The 23,120-nt window shown below is 33.3% G+C and overlaps 1 pseudogene; it reads left to right on the top strand.

The window, feature by feature from the left end:
• The window catches only part of LOC117100944, a 27,425-nt pseudogene extending 5,722 nt beyond the window's left edge, over positions 1 to 21,703 (top strand).
• The last annotated feature ends 1,417 nt before the right edge of the window (positions 21,704 to 23,120 follow it).

Genomic DNA, 23,120 nt, shown 5'->3' with positions numbered 1-23,120 from the left:
ACACCCTTTTGGGAGGTAAAAAAAGAAAAAAGAAAGAAAAAAGAAGGAAAAAGAAAAAAATGATATCCCAGAACGCCTCAAATGTTATTTTCGGGCGTCTAGAACACAAAAATTTCGGACCCCCTAGGACATTGTTGTCTCGACATCTCTGGATCCGCCCCTGCTTTCAGAGGATGCATTTGTCAATGGGTGGAGAAAGATTTTCCAAAGATGGATATATTCGCCTTGTCCCCCAGTGTTTTTAATTTTGTTGGAATTGATCAAAACTCCCTAAAATGTGCAATTTTTAGAGGAAATTGGGCCATGTTAACAAGAAATACGCGCGAAATTTGAGGTTTTTAGGCACCTTTAGGGGATGAAAGGGCATTTATAAAGGGGTGGGGAAGATTTTTCATAGATATTTTCCCCTTGCCCCCCCCCCCTCAGTGGTTACGCCATCGGGCAGCATAGATCAAAGGAGTTATGACAGTTTTTGAAGTGGAGAAGGGGTTGCAGGTGTTGTGAATCTGGTCATTATGATATCTTCCTTTTTATTCTAGTCTTTATTTTTCTCTTCTCTTTTTCTTTCCTTTTCTTTTCCTCTTCCTTCTCCTTCCCTCCCTCTCCCCTCTTTCTTTTCTCTTATTACCCAGCCCGGTACGACGGCTTGGTCAGCCCGGTTAAAACCACCAGGGGAGGGGCAGTTTTCCCCCGGCCCCCCTCGCGCCTGTTACGACACTGGCTAACATGCCAATCATCCCCCCCAATGAAAAATATTTTTCTACGCCACTGTTTGGATAGTATACTTTTTCCCAGCTTCCGCGTAAATTTGACAAGCACAGGGAGGTAGTAGAAACTCCCGCACCCCCATACCGGGTTGAATGACCAATTAACTGTTTTACCTAATGAGGTACAGTAATATCAATTTTAGTCAGTTAAAAAGGTTTAAGTTTATGTAGCAATCTGCCTTGGAATATTGTCTGAAAATACTTTATATTTTGTACAGAAAATTTTCTGGTGACAGTTGGTGAAATGACCACGGATAGGAAAACAAAATCACCTGAGACTCAAAGTTTGGAAAGATTGCCCCTGCGGGAGAATGCAACACCAGTACACATAGTGCCTAAGGAAGAGCAGCATAATAGTAAAGACTTCCCATATGAAGAACTAACAACATATACAGGCTCAGATGGTAAGATTATCAGCAGTAGCGCAACAACTATGAGCTCTCACTTGTTGAAACCAGGGGACCTGACCTTAAGCATGGCCCAGAGATTTTAGGGACCTTTCGATTTCTTTTGCTGTAACTCATTGAGAGACTGAAAACCCCCTGTGCTTGACAAAAATTGACTATGTTTGTTACCGACTGTGCCTGAAAGAAAACTGAGTGTGCTTAAATGTTGCACTTTTGGCATTCCATATAAGTAGACGTACCGTAATTGTAATATAGATAATAAACTATACTCCAAAAAATGTCTAGAAACATTTATATTATATGCGCCCATAAGAATCAACTTTTGAAAGAAGGCATCATGCACATATTGTAAATATTTTGATGAAATTTATAACATGAATAATATATTTTTGTTTAATTCTTTCAGAGTGCTGTGACGATGAAAGTCATGGTTTAACAGTTAAAGAAGCTGCGAGATGGAGGTTGGGGGCACTTGTGATTTGCTGGATTTCAGTCGTTGTCATAGCCATCCTAGGAGCCCTTAGTTTCTGTATGTATTTATTCATTTAATTCCAATAAATGTCGCCTCCCATTTAAAGACCACTTTTGGGACCTGGGTTTCCATGGCCTTTAGCAGCTTTGATCTTTAAGTAGAATAATAAAGATAAAATACATTTGTAAATTTGACACCAAAGTAAAGTGGTCTTTAATTGGAGGTCGTCTTTAATTAGAGGAAGACCTGTATTAAATTTTTTATTGCATATTCATTTATTTTGGTTATATAAATTGACAATAGCATTTTTTTTTAATGTGGATAATGTTTGTCATCTTTTAAAAATGTATTTTTTATTAATTATTTAATCACATTTGCATCCACTATGAAATCTTCTATTAAGAATCTTTATTTCTTCTTCAAAAATGAAATAAATACAAAGCATTTGTCAATCCAATTACTGAATTGTTTACAGTTTAAAGTTGCATTCACATTTATTACTATAGGATCTTGAGTGAGAAATTAATGTCATGCTCTATTCTTTTTTACCTCAAACACGCACTTTTTATTGATCAATAAAGTGTTGTTATTTTTTTTTTGTCTTTAGTGGGATCCTCCCCCATTTATTTCTCATTCATACATCAATTGCAATAACATTTCATTATGACAATTTTATAATAGTCATTAATGACATGATAATTATCAAAAACTTATAGCTGTTAAAGCCTGGTTTCCATAGAAATGCTACACAATCGCTACAGCATTTTCAATACAATCCTTGCATTGTGAAGTTGTCCCCGACCAATCAGAAAGGCTCCCTTATTCAACTGACCAATCAGAAAGGCTCCCTTATTCAACTGACCAATCAGAAAGGCTCCCTTATTCAACTGACCAATCAGCGTCGCCAAAGGAGTCGGCAATATCGTTTATAGATGTTTATGGAAACCAGACTTAACTGTAACCACTCATTGAATATACAATATGTTGAATTTTTTTTTTATTTTTGATTTTTTTTTTTAACAACACTATACTACAATAGTCGTGGGCATACAGATATGCCTACCCCATTTAATTTATCATGATTTTTATTTAATTGCATAAAAATAACAACATCTGTTATAGGATTCGACTATATATTTCAATGACTTCTTAATTGTTATTATTTTGATAGTGTTCTATTATAGATCTGATCTATGATTATAATAAAATTGTACATACAACACCAAATAATTTATACTTAATACATTAAAGAAATAAAAATAGATTTCAATTAAGAATAACACAGCAAAGTTCAATTCAAGAAAAATTGCATTTATTTCCATTGTGATTTTTCATGAAATAAAAATTAATTGTGTTTTTGTTTTTTACAACAGCTGTCTCATTTCATACAAATAGTGCTGCTGCATATGGATTTGGGGTGAGTTATTAATTTTTTTTTTTTAAATAATTCTTTATTGGTCCTCATTCAAATTGGAAATCGGAAAATTCGGGCTGGGCCCCCGGGGACCTGTGGCAGCCGCAGTGCAGCGCCACCCAACTTGACTACAACACATAACACATTCAAAGAGCTAATAAAATAGAAATTTTAAATAAATCAAACATTTATTTAAAAAAAAAAATTATTATTTTTAGAATGTTCATTTGTATAAAATTCAAATATCTTAAAATTGAAAAAAAAAATGAAATTTCTTAAAATTAAAAAAAAAAAGATGAATACCAAGACGCGATTCGAACTCACAACCTTCAATTTTTAGAACACATCCTTAACAGACCACGCCATGCATGCAACGTGCCTTATTAGTGGTAATGGCAATAATGTACAGTCCTTTGCTGAAACCCCTGTTCTGTTTTGTTGGTGTAGGGGAAAGCCTGGGGTCCAACTTAAAAAAGGGTCATGAACATTGAAAATCACCTCTAGTTTATGTCATGTACAAAGTTTCCTGCACGTCCGTTAAAAACTGGCAACGCTGATTGCTTTTAAAGTTTTGGTAACAAGAACAGCAGTGAGTATCAACAATAGATAAATATGCCTGTAAACATAGCATACATAGACCTGAAGTCTAAAAAGAATGAAGTCACTGTGTTTTAAGCCCTATCCAGATATACGAAATTTTATTTGACAAAAATATGTAACAAAACCCAACCCAACATCAGGTATTTGTTCCTTGTGAAGCATCACTTAGTAAAAAGAAAGTAAAGTTTTTGCTACAGCAATTTCCAGTAATGACACTTATTTTATAATAGTATATGCTTGGTATAATAGTACATCACACACAATCACATTTTGGAATACCCCTCAAGTAAACAAAAAAATAAAGTAAAATAAAAAATCCTAAAATCATATCCAAAAGGTGAGACAGGAACACTATTCTCAAAGAATTTCAGTGAGACCACCGTGATGCAGTAGTAGTAGACTTGCCACAAGTCTCTAATTTATGGATTTTTCGTAGTACATTAGCGCATTTCGGAAAGCGCCACCAGCGTCAGTTTATGTTGAGAAACTTTTTTGATGAGAATTAATCCCAGAAAAAGTATACTATGGAACGCCATGCAAATAAGTAATATGGAACGCCATTTGTGCCAAAATCGATTTATTCTTAAGCATTTCAACTGAAAGACAAAGATTAGGGACTGGAACCCAGTCTACAGTAGTAGGTGTACTGACTGGAAAATTTAGGGATTTGGTCAGTCCCAGACCTTATTATGTACAAAGCTTGGTTGGTGGTCTATTTTTTAAAATGCGTTTTTGTGGTCATTTTTGACTTTGTATTTATTATTATTTTTGTGCTTCACTAGCAGTAAATGTATGGTATTAATATACTATTGGTAGCTAAAAATAGTAGCATCCTATTGAGCAATTGTCAAATCATCACGGTTTATTCCAGTTTGTGTTCTTATTGATTTGTCCAAGGTTTTTTAGTGAAATGTTGAAAATGCATCAGTGTTCTTTGTTAATTTCAAGGGTCAGTGGTTCTGATTGTTATGATTTTTACCGATAAAATTTGCACTAATATTTGGTCACTTTTGAAGGGCACCACTTTGCAATCATTTAATCCCAAGGCCTGGTTTTGTTCATGCTGTGTTTTTGTTTAATGAGGTGAATATGCAATTTAGTCTATGTATCAATTCTATTTTGATTGATCAATAATAATTGTCAACTTACATTCAATGAGGCCAGTGACACCAACAACTGGATAGGATGCCTTCAGGAGCCATAAACTAGAACTAAGTTTTGATATCTATGGTCTTTCAGGTACTTTTATTTAACCGTAACAAACCTTGACCTTTGCAAGGAGATATTATTTTTATACCTCCTTGATCCATGTCAGGATCTTCAGTTTCAGAGCTTCATTCTGATCATCACAAAAGTGATCCTAAACATTGGCTGGAGGAATTGGGTTTCACGACTCTTACACTACATTGCAGAAATCTTTCAAACATTGGTACGTCCCTTCTATTCTGCTAGAAAGCTTAGAATTACAGAAAAATAACCTTAACATAATTCAGTCTTATTGCTTTATTTAAATATTATAAAATATTATTAAACATTAAGGATTGCATTATTTCATATAATGTATTTTTCAAATAAATATCTAAACAATTTCATTATCGAAATATAAACTCTGAAAGTAAATTTACGTAGATTAGATCAATAAAAATGGATCAGGCCCATATTCAGGGGGGTAGGGGGGTTCGATGGAGTTCTTTGAAAATTAGGAAGATTTTTTTATTGCCGTTTTATTCTGTAGGCCTACAAAAGCAGGCTAAAACAAAAATAGTACAGTCTAGCCAAAAATTTCAACTAATTTTATATCTGTATAAAAAGTCGCTAGGCTGAAATAGAAATTTTACTTATTTTTGAAAGAAAAAAATAGATTTTTTTTTAGCTTCTTTCTAGCGACTTTGACATGACCTAGAGATCTTTAAAATAAATTTCTGAAACCCACGTGATTCGCTTGGAATCATAGAGATAACTCTATGCTTGGAATAGACAGAATGAATGGGAGAAGAAGAAGTATGTGGGTTTTGATAAGGAGTTCTGCATATTCCCAAGCTGAAATTCCTAAATACGGGCCTGTGGACATAGCAATCCTTATTATTAATCTTCCATTAACAATAATAACTTCTAATCAAATTCATATAGCCGGTGTCACGAAAATTCAGGTACAATCGAGAAATTAGGTACCAGACCTAAATTCTCGTTTAAGCGAAAATTTTGGGTTTGTTGATAAATTAAGTTCCAATCTCTTTTTATGGCCCTTATAGTACAGTGCAAAAATATATCCTTTGTTTTAAACTAACGACCGATCTTTAATAAGGAGGTGAACTTTGAATTTGAAACAAAAACCGTGAAAATAAGCAGAAAATTTATGATTCTGAATGTTTTTTAGTCTTGTTAATGCTTCAAATCACGTCTGTAAAGACTACGACGCTGACCTAATTCTCTTCACTGCTGCAACTGCAGTGCGAAGATTGTCCTTGTTACCGCCTGCTCACAGCCAGGCTTTGCATTGTGACGTATGAGTGCCATAGGCGTAGATCCCGGGGATGGGGGGTTATGTCCCCCCAATATTTGACAAGGGGAGGATGGTCCATTGTATCATCCCCCCAATATTTTGACTATGTAGGGATAAAATGGAGTTTTACACACTTCAAAAGACTGTCACAGAAATAATTTGCACTGCCTTATGCGCTTACTAAGATGAAAATTAGCATAATGTATTAATGTTGATAACAAAATTATTTTATCTGGTACCAATCTAATCTCTTCTTTCCTTAAGATGTTAGATGTGCTTGCAAAGAGAGCCACATTTCACATTCAAGGGTGTGTAACATCAGTAATGTTATGTCAATTCCAAGAATATTTAAGGTTATATCGGTTGATGAGGAATTTATTGATTAGGCCTATAATAGCAAAATGCATCAATTTATTTTGCAAAAACAAGAATTCCTGCTTCAGAGGGGGCACATCCCCTGTCCACACAAGGGCACACATTCTTATTCGCGCCAACACCAGGCGCGTAACAGGGGTCTTGGGTCAGAGTGGGTATTTATTTTCCCGGTTAGTAATTTACCATACCGGTACCCACCCCACCCCACCCCACTCCCCATATAGAAAACAGTACCACATAGGGCTTATTTTATTTATAATATAGGCCACACACGTCTGTTTGAAAATAAATATAAGCATTTTCATCATGGTTTTATTTATTACAAACATATTCTTTCACCATCAATACTTATTGAGGCCCTTCTTTTAGCTTAAAACGATCTATCTTAAATTTGTCTTTCTTGAGTTTGGGACTATTATTAGGCTTATGTGTTTAAATAACTTAAAAGGATAAACCTAAAAAAAGATAGATATTTTCCCCTTGTCTCCCAGTGGTTAAGCCATCGCGCAGCATAGATCAAAGGAATTATGACAGTTTTTGAAGTGGAGAAGGGGTTGCAGGGTGTTGTGAGTCTGGTCATTATGATATCTTCCTTTCTTGTCTTTATTTTTCTCTTCTCTTTTTCTTTTTCTTTCCTTTTCTTTGTTTCTTCTTTCTCTTTCCCTCCCTCTCCCCTCTTTCTTTTCTCTTATTACCCAGCCCGGTACGACGGCTTGGTCAGCCTGATAAAAACCGTCAGGGGAGGGGCAGTTTCCCCCTGCACCCCCTTCCATTTTCAGCCTATCAGAGTAGATACATGCCCAGAATGGGAAAACATAATATGAAAAAGATACAAATTAATTTTTATTGTCCAATTACATTGCTCACTTGGGTAGCGGTATACTACAGTTACAGTAAGCTGATTGACTTTGATAATGAATAGCGCCAATGTGAACATCAGTCATCAAATTGTTTGGTATGACTGTATACCCCTCTCCCCATATCAAATTTTAAAAACATTTTTAGACCAACTTTACTGAATTTTTCATTGCATTTTATTGCTTTTTAGACGTTGCCTGTGTTTTGTTCTTTACTCCATTGACTGTGCAATTTGAAATCATTTTTATGGGACCCACATGGAAGTACTGTATTGTAGTTGTTAGTTTATGGTTTATCCTATTATTCAGGATTGTTTGTTGCACTTTTGCCTTTCTTGTCCTGTTGTTTTAATGACATGATTAATGAATAAATTCAATTCAGACGAATCAAAATTGATTGGAAATTGAACTTGAGAATATTGCCAAAATTGTTTGCCAATGTTCCAAAAGTTAATGGTTCCTATGTTAAGATTTCTCAAAAAATTTTAGGCATGTTAAAGTTTTATATATTGTTCTGCTTATGCATCTAAATTACAGAATTAATTAATTACAGAATTCACTCAAAATTGTGGTATTTTATTATTGATTTTATTCAATTTCCAGGTAGATCTATTAATAATGATACAATGAGAATACAATAGTTTGAGGGTATATAAAATATATAAAAAATGAAATGCTGAAATTTTCTCATAAAATGCAGTTAGAAACAAATACAATAAAATATAATGAAATCTTCAACGAAATAACATTCATGCATTTAAACTGCTGAATACAGTATATCAACAATGAGCCAAGGTAAATTATTTAAAACTGTATACTGTATATGTTATCCACTTCTCCTCTGCTATCATCTGAAGTCAAATGCAATGCTGTCAGTCCCTTATACATTTATATAGGGTGATGTATGCAAATTAGGCTTCCAGTTTGGCTTAAGCAATGACCTTCATTTTGATTGGTCAGACTTAAGCAAACTTCCCGCTCACGAACCATACACTGTAGACCTTTATTTTTATTTATTTTATTCTAACTGTCACATTCGGACCACTTTCGAGTGATTTTGAATGAATTCGCTGTCTTTGGAGGCTCCACCACCCACCCTCTATTTCAGATGCATGTGTTCGCAATGTAAATTAATACCTTAATTACTCAAATAACAATAATAAATTATTATTATTATTTATTATTATTTTTTATTATTATCATTATTATTATTATAGATCATCGTCTTCACATTTTCAATGCACAGTCGGAAAAGTAAAGTGACTTGTGATTTTTTCAACTTTTTATGCTAAAAAATTAAAGCATAAAGAGATTGTTTATGCTATAATTAAGCTGTGAAGTTAAGTTGAACATAAGGTACACGCTAGATTGTATAAACTTTAGTTACTTTATTTTTCTAATGAATACATAGACATATTTAATAATTGTTTACCCCTTAATTTTGCAGACCTACTTTTAATGGTACAACAAGCTGTTTAGATGTCTTAAAAGAATGTTACTTTTTTTGAAATCACAAAATAGAACAGGTTGATAGGCCCTACACCCTCGTACCATACCCTCGTTCAATAAATAAGTAAATAAATAATGGCCCAAAAAAAGTGAAAAGCAAATAAGTCGTGACCAACGATCTTACATGCTACTCAGCCAAAACCAAAAAAAAGGAAGCCGTATGTTTACACATAGGCCTATACTACACGCAAATTCAATGTAAGACCAATGAATAGCTTTACAAAACATGTAAGCCAACTAACAGTTGAGCGCAGCTAGAGACAAGGTCTCCCATTCCAAAGCTTTGAATAACTCCACCAACGAACTGCCAGTAAATGTCAATCAGTCTTCGTCTTATACTGCTAATGCAAACGTAATATGAACACCAATCTATTCTATTATTGTTTACTCAACCTATTCCCGCCTCATTATTATTAGCCTAATTACTAGTTGTCGCTGTAAAGGAAAGTACGTTTCCTCTAACCTTCCCATCATGCTCGCTGTAAAGTGACTTGTGATTTTTTCAACGTAAATTAGCTTTTACATATTTTTTACTGATTGTTTATGCTAGATAATTAAGCTGTGAAGTTAAGTTGAACATAAGGTGCATGCTCGATTGTATAAACTTTAGTTACTTTATTTTGTTAATGAATCATAGACATAATAATTGTTTACCCCGGAAGAAAGTGTTGCAAATTTGTATCCCATAGGCTCTGATCATACAGACCACGAAATACTAAAATTTGCCTGGAACTAAAATTCGTGCTACACCGGAGTTAGTTTCGACGTAGGCAAACCTTGCTAAAAATCAAAAAGGCTTTTCCTATGAATGGAATGACCTGACCAAAGCAGGGGCGGCTCTAGGATATAATTTATGGTGGTGGGGGGCTAAGATTTATGGGGATAAATATTTATGAAAGAAACTACTAGCGAGCAGCGTTATCTGGAGGCCGAAGGCCTGAGCCGGGGGATGGGTATGGGGGTGGGGAGGGTGTGCCTTCCTCCCATAATGATTTTTTTAATTGGGTCCACAATTACCTACAGGTAATTGTGGACCCCAGTGTAATTAATGCTTGTTAATTAAATAATAATCTGATAACCTTGAATTATGCGTGTAATTAACGACCAATAATAGTTGTTGATTAAAAAAAACTTTCAGGTGTATAACTCAATCCACATTTTTTTAATTTATGCAAATATGCTTAAAGGTCCACAATTCCCAACCCTTACCCTACCTCATAATTACGAGATAATTATCTCGTTGTAACGAGATATTATCTCGTTATTATGAGATAATACCTCGTAATTACGAGTTAATACCTCGTAATAACGAGATAATATCTCGTAATTACGAGATAATTATCACGTAATTAACAGATAAAATCGCTTAATTACGGGATATTATCTTGTAATTACGAGATATTAACTCGCAACCAGCGCCAATGTTAAGGCTGTAGCGGCTCCCCTGCCTTCAATCCCGCTCAGCCACTTGACTCATAACATTATTACTTGATTCTTGATATCTGGATTATCTTATAGGATTGTTTGCCTTCTGATAAAGGTTTTGAGTGAATTTCTCGTAAAAACCTCAAACCATTATATGCACAAACATTTTCATATTGGTATTGGTTTACAATGATTGTATGGGGTTTATCTCACATTCCTGGGTATCATTTTTGTGACCTTGTGTAATTAACAGATGTGCCTTTGTTAATTGGTGTCGATTAATTATGTGTCAAAGGAACACAAAATACATTAGCGTACTCAATACCGTTCACAACATTGATTTCCGTTTGATTACTGAACCTTGGTAACCGTGATTGCACTGGTTTGACCTGGGGCACATGGATATATCATCTAATAGGATTGACAGGCATCGGGTTGTTTAAACTAAGATTGTTATTCATAGGTTTTGTATATTGAATACATGAAAGATTGTATAGTACGGTATTAGTATTAATAATTGCATTTTGACCCCTGATTGGTAATCATCGATATTTATGCACAGTAATTTTAAAACAATTACACTTTCTGAAAAATTTTAACCATCAACTCAAGCTCATATATACAGTATATAATATATTAAGAAGAAGGTGTATCATTCATCTCTATTATTCTGATGCATCAGAGCCTAGTGCTGTCCAACTATGCATGTTCAATGAGTGTGAAGAAATAGATTTGAATTCCCAAAAAAAATCTCAATTGCCCAGTTGGTTAAGGCATCAGCATGGGCAGCAGAAGGTCCCGGATTTGAAATCCGGGAAATTAATTTCTTGTGTACGCTGCAGACCTAATTTAAATAATATTTTGATTTCCCCACGGTTTACTGGATATGCAAATTGTATTAGGCCTTGATTTGTCAGCTTCAACTGTGTTGAATAGTGTACAATATCTTTATGTTGTTTAATGATTTTTTTAAACTATGTCCCCGTAGTTTGATTGTATTCTGGACATCTTTACTTCATTAATCGTTGTCTGGCGTTTTCATGGGTCAGTGGGTACGCTCTACTCTGCTGAGAGAGAAAGAATGTGAGTATTACTTGCAATAATTCTTGGTTTTGATAAATTAATGTAGAATGCTGTAGCCAATTTTTACCTATAGGCCTGCAGTTCCTATAATAATGATAATAAGGATCGGCCAGAACACACATGCCAGAATTACTGTAAATGGTAGAATGTCCACACGACAAATTTCAGGGGGGGGACCATGTCGTTCCAAGACCTCAATGCGAACTTTTTAAACATTCTTTTAAATATAAAGGTCCAAATATTTTAACTCACTTGACGTCTCTATAAGAAACTCTAGCACATTTTCCAATCTTAAAACTAAATTAAAAAGTTATTTATTTTATAATAGTACAATTTAATCTTTTTTTCTATCTACTTTTAAACTGATTGTTTTCCCTTTGTATTTTATAGAATTTTATAATCTCAAATTTTTTTTGTAAATAATCTTTTAACTTGTTGATGTTTGTTTTTTGTAAATATGTTCTTGTATTGTCGAGGGCCCCTTAAAATCAGCTCACGCTGAATGGGTCGCCCTCTCGAAATATTGTTGAATAAATAAATAAATATTCCAAGTGTGACAAAATCATCAAGAGACTGGGCTGGTACTCTCCCATCTCGCTGAACATATTTTTAAATCTCTCAATTAAAAAAAAATTCTATTTCGATTAATTAATTATTTATTTGATTGATTTACAGTGTGACTGGATATCCTAACCATGGCTTAGATAGTAAAGTGGTTTTCTTAAATTATTGTTATAGTCCTTGTAGCAAGCAAGACAGAAAAATCAATATTTCACATATATATATTTATCTTTTTTATATAGGGTACCTGTTAAGTAGAATCTAATGCTCTCCCACAAGGCCGAGCCATACTATATAAACTAAATCTTTATAATGCAGCATTAATTGTAATTAAGTTGTTTGTAAAATCCATTCTCAACAAAATTACACTTTGGTATATAAAAGAAGGTGGAAATTTGACTTGCACTCTGTCTAGATACCCAAATCATCATAGTTACAACCTCGTAGCCAGTGGGGTTTGAGGGGTTTGAAAGAATCCCACTTTTCCAGCAATACACTTTTAAATTACTATTTGCATGGAAGTTGTTGAAATTAACTCCAAATATTTGAAATTTGGCATTTTTATTGCTATTGCCACACATAGGTGTTATATCTTTAAAATTTACCCCAGCCATGGTGGGGCTGAGGTGGGTAAGGACTCAAAGTACCTTGTTTTAAAAAAGTAGAACCCCCCCCCCCGGTCTATTATAGACATATAATGTTTTAATGTACTGTATGCTATTTCTTGTGTTGTTTATGCATGGCTTAGAAAGTTATGTGGTTTTTCTTAAATTGCTGTTATAGTTATTGCAGCAAGCAAGAAAAAAATTAATTTCACATATATAATTCCATTCTCTTTATACAGGGTAACCGGTTTAGTAGAAATCTAATTTTCTTACACATACCGTAAATGCTTGAGTAAGCGCCGCTCTCGAATAACCGCTGCTCCCATATAAATGCTATAAATGTTTATTTACGGTGACGTAGGACCTATGATAGGCCTACTGAACTATGGGAATACGTGAGGTAGGTAACATGGGAACGGGCATGGGAATACGTGAGATAGGTAACATGGGAACGTCCATGAAAAGCGCCAATATTTTTTTATAAGCGCCGTTCTCAAATAAGCACCGCCAGAAGCCTCCAAAATTTTTATAAGCGCCGTGGCACTTACTCAAACATTTACAGTATGCTATACTAAATGTACTATAATGAGGCTTAGAGAATGGAGTTGTTGCCCACGATCTAAACTATATTTTCTCAAGAATTATTACAAATCTGTAAGAGAATATTGTTTACTACCCTGAAGCGGCATAGAATGCATTTCAGGGCTCTAGAGGAAAAAAATCCCACTGGTGCAATGCATGCCCCAAGACCCTGGGGAGGAGTTGTCAAACTTAAAATCTGTGGATATTGTAGGTTCTCACAATGGAACTGAATTGGACTTACTGTATTGCCACAAAGAGCTTATACCTCTCTACGCACTACAGAATATTTTAAATAACAAAACATGTTATAAAGTACAGGAAGGAATCAATGAATTGCATACTGTGTGGTCTGGCCTTATTTTGACATTAGTATTTCATTCATTCATTGTTTATCTTTCGATACCATTGTAAAGGTAAACTATTCAGTTTCAGTCTATTGTTTCACAACATGAACACAATATATCAGGGGTGGATTAAGGAGAATAGGGACTGAACTGGCCCCAAACCCCACATTTTTTAAAAGTTAAAAAAAAAGACAAAAAAAAAAAAAGAAAGAAAAGAAACTTGATCACCAAAAACGCCTCAGAGGTTATTTCCAGGCGTCTAGAAAACAACAATTTTGTAGGGTGTGTTGTCTCCCGATCAGCCCCCCGCCCCTCTTTTAGCCTCCTTTCGGACATCTCTGGATTTGCATCTGATTATGATAATGCAGTAGAGTAATATGGGTTCATAAGTTTTTTATAACAATAAAACAATGGACAAAATAATATAGAACACGATAAAGATAGAAAAAGTGAAGTTTCATTGTGTGTGGAGGGAATAATAATCCAGGAATGCTTTAGGTCTGATCCTCAGAGCAAAACACTTACTGAATGAGTCTTCACAGTATTTAAATCTGTTTTAACAAAAAAATATTTAAAACTTTTTAATATTTTCTCAATATTTAAAACTGTTTAAAAAAAATTGCTAAATGAAGAACATGCCTCACAGAAATTAAATCTGTTTTAAAAAAATTGTTTATGCATATCGTGCTCCTCAGTATTAAAATCTTTAAAGGAAATAATGCATCATCTACAATATGTTTTCATTTTTTAAATAAATGCTTTATCCACAATTAAATAAATTTAGATAAATGCTTTTTAATATTTAAACTTGTTTAAATACTACAGTATTTAAACCGGTTTCGAAATAGTATCTTCATTAGGTAAATGACCTAATCTCAGATAATTTTGTCATCGACCGATGTGATCTGATGATGTGCACCCTCTGTTGGTATTTGAGGTCTTTTCCGCACGGGGTCCTCTGTTCCCTGGGTTGGTGTAGAAGGTCATCATAAATATATGATAGCTTGTAGGCTCCTTATCTCCATTTAACTCTAAACGAAAACATGCAACACCGTCAAGCTCTAAACTGACAATGACCTGGATTGTGTGCAACCACCAAACCTGCAAACAGAAGTACATGTGTAAATAACATAAGATTGAAGCACAATATTTGTTACCAAATTCACACATAAAAGCTGTTTTACCAACATAATATATTCAATATAATTATCGATTACCTATTATTTTATTCGATATTTTATTAGATGTTGATTTATTAGTAAGATATTTGGATATCAATATACACCTACCTCCAAATATTACATTAGGCCTAGCCTCAAATAGAAGAGACTAGCAAGGCCTTCAGCCCAATAAATTATAAGCCCAACCATAGCTAGCCTCAAATACTCATAAACAGGACACAATCACCTCTAGAAACATCACTAATATGATGACCATAATCAACACTTCTAGCATTAATTAGGCAATACGGACACATAAGTGTTTGAAAATACAGTACTTACCAAATCAATTTGACAGGACACATGTGAAACTGACAAACTAACTATATACATGTGCAACCAACAATCTGCAAACGAAAGTACATGATTGTGTAAGTTAATATAAGATTGAAGCGCAATTTGTTACCAAACTCACACATAAAAGCTGTTTTACTAACATTTATATTCAATATATTTATCGATTACTATTATTTTATTCGATATTTTATTAGATGTTGATTTATTAGTAAGATATTTGGATATCAAAATATATACCTACCTCCTAAGTATAATCATGGAAAAAAATATTTATCGCTACAAAATTACAATATGGCGTCCATGTACATGTACAGGATTATGTAAATTAACATAAGATTTAAGCGCAATATTTGTTACCAAATTTACACATAAAAGATGTTTTACTAACATATATTCAATATAATTATCGATTACTATTATTTTATTTGATATTTTATTAGATGTTGATTTATTAGTAAGATATTTGGATATCAAAATATATACCTACCTCCTAAGTATAATCATGGAAAAAAATATTTATCGCTACAAAATTACGATATGGCGTCCATGTACCTGTACAGGATTATGTAAATTAACATAAGATTTAAGCGCAATATTTGTTACCAAATTTACACATAAAAGATGTTTTATTAACATATATTCAATATAATTATCGATTACTATTATTTTATTTGATATTTTATTAGATGTTGATTTATTAGTAAGATATTTGGATATCAAAATATATACCTACCTCCTAAGTATAATCATAGAAAAAAATATTTATCGCTACAAAATTACAATATGGCGTCCATGTACCTGTACAGGATTATGTAAATTAACATAAGATTTAAGCGCAATATTTGTTACCAAATTTACACATAAAAGATGTTTTACCAACATATATTCAATAAAATTATCGATTACTATTATTTTATTTGATATTTTATTAGATGTTGATTTATTAGTAAGAAATTTGGATATCAAAATATATACCTACCTCAAAAGTATAATCATGCAAAAATATTTATTGCTACAAAGTTACAATATGGCGTCCATGTACCGGTACAGGATTATGTAAATTAACATAAGATTTAAGCGCAATATTTGTTACCAAATTTACACATAAAAGATGTTTTACTAACATATATTCAATATAATTATCGATTACTATTATTTTATTTGATATTTTATTAGATGTTGATTTATTAGTAAGATATTTGAAGATCAAAATATACACTTACCTCTGAAGTATTATCATGGGAAAAAATATTTATCATCACAAAATTACAATTAGACCTAGGGTAGGCCTAGCCTCAAATTGAAGGACTAGCGACGTTCCGCCTAGGCCTAATTAAATTATAAAAAAGCACAACCATAGTTGCACTAAAAATCTCACAAACAGGACACAATCACACTGATCTAAACATCACTAAAATTATCATGATCTTAACATTTCTAAGACTTGACATAATAAATGTTTGAAAATGGAATACTTACCGATTCAATTCTAAATCTAAACTAACATATCCGACACTGTCAAGCTAAACTGACAATGACCTTAATTGAAATCCACGCCGCTGGGACCATGTGGATCTCGAAAAGGCTCCGAAAAGCACTCAAATTTTATCGCGCTTTCGAATAAAAACCGAAAGTGATCCGACGCTCTCCGGAAAATTCATCTCGAGTCGAGTTTTTACTGGCGTACATCGAAATTAATGTCACTGCTCGTCTGGTGACTCGCAGCAATAATGATAATAATTTTTTAAATGATAATAATAAAATAATAATAATAATAATTTAATAAGAATAATAATTTAATAAAATTTAATAATTTAATAATGATAATTTTATTTAATAATTTATTTATAATAATGTATAATAATAATAATAATAATAATTTTTTTTAAAGCACAAACAAAAAAACAAATTGTAAAAAAAATGAAATACTTCTTGGTGTAACATGTAAAATATTTTGATAAAATCAAGGAGACAAGAAGACAAGAAATATAAATAAAAGATTATGGTATTGAAATGCTTGGGTCTTGTATCCATTTTTTGTAATTCATTTTATTTTATTGTTAATTTGGAATGACACATAAGAAGACTATGCCAGGGAGTTGCAAAGTGGAATAAAGTTTTAAGGTGATTTTTACCAACATTAGCATGATTTTGGGGGGGGCGACTAGGGGGAGATGCACACACCTGGCACAGCTGTCGGAGGAGTGGGGGAGTCCAAGTAAAAATCTTTTGGGGAAAATTTAAGTTAGAATCATGTTAATTAAGCCAATGAGAACTGGCATGTAAGGGCCATTATTGGACACTGAGAAGAAATAACTTACATTTTTCTCACCTCAGCCACGGTGGCCCGCTGAGGCTGTAACCCATCGGTCAGGTAATGATGGACTACCTTTTAGGGAAATGTTGACACCACTGCTACCACAAACGAATCTGCGTACGTTTACACCATTGCAATGCGAGATCTTAAAAATTTTATCCCGTACGGCAACACTAAGTGGAAATTGAGTTTCATAGAGTGAAGACATTGTAGAAAATTATTTTAACATGATCGTATATTCATATTCATTTGTTTTTTTAGGATTTGGTTCTGTAGCTGGTGCCATTCTTGGTTTAAGTATTTTAATCAGTACTGAGGTAATCAAACGTACTGAAGAAATTTGGTTCCTTGATGAGATCATTGCAATTTGTGTTGCTTTATTTCTTGGCTTTTATGGAATAAGGTAAGCGTTTGTTAAACTTCACTTTGAACCAACCAACTCGTCCCAAAACAACATTAGCATACTCATACCAAATTAAAATAGAACCAAATCCAAACATATATTTTGTCTGTCGGTCAATACCGTAATTATTTATTTGTTTTTATCCCAGGGGTGGGCATGAGTTTAATGGGTTAAAGGGCCAAGTGATTTTTAGAATTTAACAGAGAGGGCTGATAACAGTGGCGGATTCAGAGATGTCCAAAAGGGGTGGGGGGGGTGTCACAAGAGGTGGCCAAAAGTGGGACTGTTCGAGGTAATACTACTGTAGGGCTGTCTCTTATACCGCCCCCCGATAAGAGGGATAGTATTGCCCCCCCCCCCCCCCCCCAAAAAAAAAGAGAAAAGAAAACAAGAGAAGAAGGAGCACAGCACTACAAAACAAGCTATTATTTTATTTGAATGCCATGTACAAGTGTATATGGTTGAGCATTTCTAAACAGGTTGAGCATTTTTTCAACAGGTTGTTAGTAGATGTTTATGTTGAGGGCGCCACCCAAACGAGAATAGTTGCATTCTTCTGTTGCTGCATGAAGAAGAAAAGGGATTCCAGTAATGTGATATGATTGCAGATTCCAACTGTGCAATTCTCAATTCTGGTTGTTTGGTATATTTTAAAGATGTATTGTCCCCTGAAAAATGACCAAAAAAATTATAAAAAAACATAATTTTTCTTGCTCATTTTTGCAGTAACATTGAGATTGTGAACTTGAGCATAGAAATTATTGAATTTTAAAAATGTGTACCCTAATTTTTATACTGGATAATGATAAAAAATATTTTTTTAAACTTACAGTGACTGGGAGTGTTTCTATCATTTTTTTCGCTGTAAAATTATTGGTAAATATTTTAAGTTGATGATTTTTATGTTAGTCCAAGTAAGCAAGTTAATTTCAAAAATGATTTTTATGACATTATTTATTGGTAGTTTTAATGGGACAATGCATCTTATGAATGAAAAATGTACAGGGTTTCATATTCAATATTTGTATTCAGATTAAGATAGTTTCTTATAGAAAACAATTAAATCATATCTTTTTAAAGGAACGTGTATTGTTTCTACTGGATTTAAAAAGAAAAAAAGACCCTCCGACTAGTGTTGGCCAGTCTAAAAATTGTCCTTTAATGCCAATTTAATATACATCCTTTCATCAAAGGATGCATACTAAATTGAGAACAATATTTTTTTCTCAAGAAAGTATAATTTAACATCTTTCTATATCTATTATATACCCGAGTAAAATGTTTAGTAACAATCTATTACGCTTATAAAAGTAGCAATTTGATACCAGTGAAACCAAATGCACACGTCAAGCTCTTATTTAATATTAGCAAGCTTTTGATTTGCAACGATTAGAACGTAATGACGTCTTGTTAATTTAAGTGTGCAGGTCTCAGTTTTGTACGTTCTCCTCTGAAGTTTGCCGATTCTGTGTTCAGGCCTGAATGAGGACCATTAGGCCTACTATGCTAAACATCGGTGCATCGGTCTTTACGTTCATGTCATTTCTGCATGTGTCGTCAAAAATTGAAATTGATTTACAATACAGGGGTCTCAATTTGCCACAAGTCTCTTATTTTCTATGATTTTTCTCATTCTAGACAGCGCCACCAACGAAAAAGTTAATTTAAAGACGGAATATGCCGAAAAAATAAAAAAAATCCAGTATGGGACGCCAATTAAATTAGATATGACGTGCACAAAGTGCAATAAAAACTGAGTAACCCAAAATTTGGGCCTGGAACCCAGGCATAGGGTCCGAAGTTAGAAGAGGATATTTCTGGAAGATCTGTTTAAACAGGCTTTCTGCTTTCTTAACACATCAAATTTTATTTGCTGTGCATGGTGATACCTATCGGCACTGACTTCCGGGAGACAAAACATGCAAATATCGTAAATTTGCCGAAGGTTTCTTATTTTCCGGGAGGGGTTCAGGCTTGCGGGAGTGCTGAAGGGCTTCTCGATTTTCTGGAGACTCCAACTGACTTCCAGTAGATCAAAGAGTAAAAATATGCAAATATCGTGAATTTACGGGAGATGGGTTAATTTCAGAGAGAAGCCTTGCTTGCGGGAGTGCGGGATTCCTTCTCGATTTCCTGGAGACTCCCATGAGTTACTTTAGGCTTGAGACCCCTGTATCTAGAAACATACAACATATGGATTGTGAACACACTTGCATGTTTTGGTTAAAATGTAGACAACCAGATATTGATATGATGTCTTATTAGACATGAAAACGAAAAGTATTGATGGACTTGTTTGGTTAATCTACTGGTAACTATGTACCTCATTAACTTGACTAAAATAAAGTGCTAACAGCCTTTATAACATTCACTTGGGTAAAATTGCTCAGTTCTCAATTTAACCAATCCAACTTAGGCCTAATGTATTTAATTTTAATAGAATATTTTTGTATTGAATTTTACAGTGTGTATAGTATTATATTTCAAGTTACAGTGTATAAATACATATATTTAATCATTTATATAACAATGGAGGCTTGTATTCAAGTCCAAATGTAGGCCTACCTTTTGCATGGGATTACTGTATTAGCAATAAGAGTATACTAACCAGGGTGATGAGGACGATGATGATGATGATGATACAACAATGACGACTATGATGACAATGATGGTGATGTGAATGATGATGATAGTGATGTGATGTGGGTGTGGATGATTATGATGAAGTTAATGTGGATGATAATGAAGATGATGTGTATGACGATGAGGAGGATGATGGTGATATGAATGAAGATGATAATGACGAGGAGTTTGATTGTGATTATCAGACTGATATTATATAAATGCAAAATAATTAAAAAATTTTTAAGGAAAATGATTGAATTATAGAATAATCTTACCAGTCAAAATGCTGCATGGCAATGTGACAGTCTTAAGGGAAATAGTATTTATAAATACTGTAATGGACCTTTCAGAAGTGACAATCAAACTTCACAACTGAGCAATCAGAATAGGCCAGTATGTGTCCTACAAACACAAGTATGTCTTAGCTTTAGCAAAAACATCCATTGTGTGTGGTGCAGCGGTCCATTATAAAAACATTAAATATATTATATTTATAATATAAATATTATATATTAAATATAATAATATACAACCGAGATATGTGAATTAGGCCTAAAAAAAATTTTTTTGTTTGCCCTTCTTTTTATAAAATAATAAAAAGTGGTTGGTGGAAAAAGGTGTTTTTTTTTGTTTTTGTTTTTTCTCTTTTTTTTTCAAGATTACTCATCAGATGGAGTAAAAATAACCCACAGTTGAGATTTTGCATTGAATGTAGGAATGTAGACCTGGAATTGCAATATCTTACATTAGACAACAAATTTAGACAACCTTGTAGGGCATCTGGCAAAAAAAAAGGATCAATTCACTCACATTTTTTTTTTTTTTTTTAAGAAAAAAGCTAAAAAAATATTTGTTTTTTAAGTTTTTTGTTTTGCTGCCCCTATTTTTTCTGTGAGTTACGGTCGGGTGAGGAAGGCAAACAAACTATTTTTTTAGGCCTTATCATCTCACTAGGGTGAGTAAAATGATTTATACAGATAAAAACATCCAGCTGTTAATATATTATATTTTACTACCATAGCAAAAACTACTACATCACCAATATTATTGTAATTTAAATCAATTTTTTTAATATTAAAAAAAATCTTTTTGAAGTCATAATTTTGTTGAATATTGATCTGTTTACATAGGAAATAAGCTTATTGTTTTTAATGGCATGCATATATGTATATAATAAATTCTTTTAAATACATGTATATGTTTAACAAAATACTGGAAGTATACAGTATAAAAATGTATGTATATTTATATCGTAGTTTAAAGGTATGATGAAAATTAATATAATGGCATTAATATTGGTGTCAAAGAATATTAAATTATAACAAAGTTGTACAGTATTTATAACTGATCAAGTTTATTGGTTTTTGTTGATAATTGTTTTCGTTGAAATTATGCAGAGGAAGAAAATACATAATTTATAGAAGAAAATGATAGCATATGACTAAACAACAATGCTCTGGGAAACGATGTCTGGATGCTGGTTGGGGTACAATATTGACATGCAAAGCTTGTGTGTAATATTTAATGTAAAGTGATAACTTTATGATTATGATGAAGGAACATCGCCCCAATTGGAATTCAAAGTCCGGTTCCCTGCTTAATCAACTACGCCACACTGCGCCCCATGCTTCTACCATGCACAATGCCGTAGCCAGGATTTTCCAAACAGTGCGGATCAATATCAGAGTGGACCCACTTTATGAGTAAATTTTTTAAAATGTGGACCCTTTTTTTCTTGAATCTTGAATCCATTTAGTAAAAATATGTAAAATCTGGACCAATTTTCTTTAAAATTTCACCCATTTTAGGCTAAATATGAAACCATTTTTCGAGAAGTGGACACAATTATGTGTAAAACTGCATAATTTGACCAATTTTTAAAAATGTGGACCCATTCTTTGTGGACCCATTAGAAAAAATGTGGGACAGTCCCAACTGTCCCAATAGCTGGCTACGGCATTGACCATGCATATGGAACAACACTAGATTTTTTTTGACTGCACGAAACACACGCTTTAACAGATATCAAATTAAAACACCATCTGACCCAATAGGATTTTTTCACATGAGAGATACTTTGCATAGGCTAATTCCTATTTTTAACGTTTAATTTTTCTTGACCATCTTACATAATTTTTTTCTCGATATGTCCCATCTTCATAGTCCCGCTCTGCTCTCCCAACATTTGTTGCTTGCTGTTTCCACATCACTCATTCTCTGCTTCTTCCATGTGGGATGAACTCGCTCTTTTTATTCAAAGATTTACCAACACAGCAATCTTTAAAGTTAATTTAAAAACCTGCATTTATTATGAACTTTGAGGGATAATTCCGTCTTTGAAATAGGTGCATATTATTTTTGATGGTTAATATTAATGTGATTAGGGAAAGTATGAAGATACCGATAGTAAAAGACTTGCTGTGCCGTCAGTCATGAACCTAATTTATACATGTATTTGAGTATGCAGGCATTTTATTATTATTATTATTTACCATTTTATTATTTTTATCTTAAGGAAAATACATACAAAACATCATTGAAAATTAAGGAAAAAAACAACTGTACAAGTGCCTTTTTTTAATTAATAGTTTACCATGCTATTACTACCTTCAAGTAAGTAACTGCTTAAATACCAGAGGCCAACGTACAAAGGCCATAATTGGAACATTTTTCATATTTATTTTAAGTTTTTAAGAATAACATGTAGTGAATACCAAAACGAACATTTTTTTCAGAATTACCGGAGGATATATA

Source organism: Anneissia japonica, unplaced genomic scaffold, assembly GCF_011630105.1.
Source record: "Anneissia japonica isolate Jap-2015-1 unplaced genomic scaffold, ASM1163010v1 scaffold287793_len260017_cov185, whole genome shotgun sequence".
Classification (NCBI taxonomy): domain Eukaryota; kingdom Metazoa; phylum Echinodermata; class Crinoidea; order Comatulida; family Comatulidae; genus Anneissia; species Anneissia japonica.
This window is presented reverse-complemented; position numbering and strand designations above follow the sequence as displayed.